Source organism: Hipposideros armiger, unplaced genomic scaffold (genome assembly GCF_001890085.2).
Source record: "Hipposideros armiger isolate ML-2016 unplaced genomic scaffold, ASM189008v1 scaffold_83, whole genome shotgun sequence".
Classification (NCBI taxonomy): Eukaryota; Metazoa; Chordata; class Mammalia; order Chiroptera; family Hipposideridae; genus Hipposideros; species Hipposideros armiger.
The window spans coordinates 3,313,114-3,315,766 of NW_017731433.1; the positions used below are offsets into that span (position 1 = coordinate 3,313,114).

At 50.3% G+C, this 2,653-nt stretch overlaps 1 protein-coding gene across 1 annotated transcript in view; it reads left to right on the plus strand.

The window, feature by feature from the left end:
• The first annotated feature begins 1,955 nt into the window (after positions 1-1,955).
• Positions 1,956-2,653, plus strand: part of SKIL (SKI like proto-oncogene) — a 25,798-nt gene continuing 25,100 nt past the window's right edge. Inside the window, exon 1 of the mRNA XM_019643977.1 lies at positions 1,956-2,156. The gene's annotated coding sequence lies outside the window, so the exon portion shown is untranslated. The remainder of the gene's footprint in view (positions 2,157-2,653) is intronic.

The window sequence follows — 2,653 nt, forward strand, 5'->3', positions numbered from 1 at the left end:
CTTTCTATTATTATCAGACAGCCATAACTCCTGAAGAAGAAATTCTAGACCACCTAGTACAGTTAGTTTGGATCTTTTATTTGTACTGCTTAATGGAAGATGAGATAATGGGTAGGGAGGATCCCTTTACTCCCCAACTCATTTGGAATTCTTACATTCGCACAGGCCCACACTCTCACAGTGGCTTTGCTGAGTATCTGCTGGCAGTCAAGAAAGTGTGGTAGGAGCCCATGTGCAACTCATCTAATAGCTATTTACCAACCAACACTTAGGTCAGCGGTTCTCAACCTTCCTAATGCCGTGACCCCTTAATACAGTTCCTCATGTTGTGGTGACCCCCCAACCATAAAATTATTTTCGTTGCTACTCTATAACTGTAATTTTGCTACTGTTAAGAATCGTAATGTAAATATCTTTTTGTTTTCTGATGATTTTAGGCGACCCCTGTGAAAGCGACCCCTGTGAAAGCGTCGTTCGACTCCCAAAGGGGTCGCGACCCACAGGTTGACAACCGCTGACTTAGGTTGACTTCTCAACACCGATGACGACCATTAGTATGTGGAAATTACAATATTCATTACCTCACAATGCTTATTTTTTCTAAGGCCTGAATTCTCTGTGTCCGTTCAGTTCTGTTTCTGAGATAAAGAACCATTATCATTTATTTCAGAGTTTTAAATTCACATTACACAATCTATTTTACTGATAATTTCTGAAAACCCTTAAGTAGGCCTGCAAAAATGTGCCAGCCTCCCCATCTGTGTAAGATCTATGTAAATGAGCCCTGTTTAGTTTCACTTGCTTCAAACTTGTACCTTTGAGGCCAAGGCCTTGAGAATTCAAGGGCAAAGCGATTTTTAATTTGGTACATTTTGTACTTTGATGAATAATGAAAAACAAAAATGCCCTCAAAGCTTGATTGGTTCTAGCCACATTTACCTGTCATTATTTCTCAAACCATTGTACATAAACTCACTGGCACAAAAAATCCTTCTCTCAAAAAACAGATTCCTGGGGAAAGCAAATCAAAAGAACAGGTGAGGGAATAATGTATTTGATTTCTTAAAAGTCTATTTACTATCCAATTTATTTTGGTCTTTAGGCCTTTGGACATGCTAGCTAGCAAGTAATTATTTTTATGGCTGATAAAATGAGTACTAAACATGTATCATTAATTGCAGTTTGGAATCACTTTTAAAAAAAATCTGTCCTTCTGGTTTCTAAAAATTGTTTCTTCTCACTAGACATGAACCAGGTGTCAAGAGTTGACCCGATGCCAAGTTTCAGGGCTCTCCAGGCTTCCACATCAGACCTTCAGCCGGGCCTTCTGAGTATTCTCCCTGTTAGAAAATCTATCCCCCAGACTCGCAGATGCTGTGCTCCCCCCACTAGCTCTGCACACAACATCATTATCTTTGCTGAGCTTCTGTCTCTATGGCAATAACAGATGGGAAGTGCTGTGGAATTATTCATGTTCAGGAAAGGAGGCAGTCAAGATGCTGGGGAAGGGGGTGGGTGGGTGAGAGAGGGGGCATGACCCCGGAGCACTGCGATGGGGGCGTAAGGACAGGAACTTGGGAGTGGGGGTAATGAGAAGCTTGTGAGCCGTTGGGAGGAAAGGGGCGGGGGGAGAAGCTACGGTCAGCTTCAAATGTGGACCCCATGTGAGCGACCTCGAAGCAGTAAAACCCGAAGAAATAAATTGTTCGAAAATGGGCAAAAAGAAAAAAAGGACAAAGCTCGAGTCTTCTGAATTCTGTGCATTGCGACTTGGTGGACCATTTCAGTTCCTGATCTTGCGGTGGGGGTGGAGAAAAGGGGATTTCTTGGTGTTTCGAAATATGACGGAGCAGATCGGCAAAGTTCTATATGCTAATTGCCTATCCTGGGAACACAGACCAGAAGGACCACCCTGAGGTCACAGCCGGAAGCTCTTAAGTCGTATCTTTTCTCGTCACACCTTATGTTCCCCTCCAAAACGAAAAACAAAAAACCCCTCAGTATACACTGTAGAAACATGTAATTTCTACCTCCCTTTTGGAACTGAAAGAGCAGTCTGGTAGGGAGGGAGGCTGAGAAGCAGGGACAAAAATGTTTTCTCCCGGTTTCGCCGGAACTTTGGCCAGCCCTCCGGCCTGGCCCGAAGGCGGATGGAGGTCAGTCGGGGGAAGGCGTCTGGGCGGAGGCTGCCGGGGCAAGGCGGGGGCCGCCAGGGTGGGGCGAAGCGCAGGCAGCTGGCTGGGCGGCCCTCAGGCGGGAGGCCCTGCGGGGGCGGGGAGGGGGGGCGGTTGCAGCCACGGCTCGCCCCGGGGAGCAGGGCCCACAAGGGGGGCTCGCGAGGCGGCCGCTACCCGGCTGCCTCCGGGGCGGGGCGGCCCAGCTGCAGCCCTGCGGGGGGAGGGTCGCCCGTGCCTGACCTCGGGCGGCGGCGCTCGGCCGGGCGGGCCCTGCCTCCGCCCAGCCGGCTGCTGGGGTCGTGCACAGTGCACGGCGCGACTGCCCTGCCCCCTCTCTCCCTGTCGCTCGGCGGCCGAGCGGCCTGGGCGCCCCCGGGTCTGGCCCGTCACCACAGAGCAGCGGGTGGGGCGGGGGCGGCCCCAGACAGCCGGCTGGGCGACTCGAGGAAGGAAGGAGGGAGGGAGACGGTGGGGGT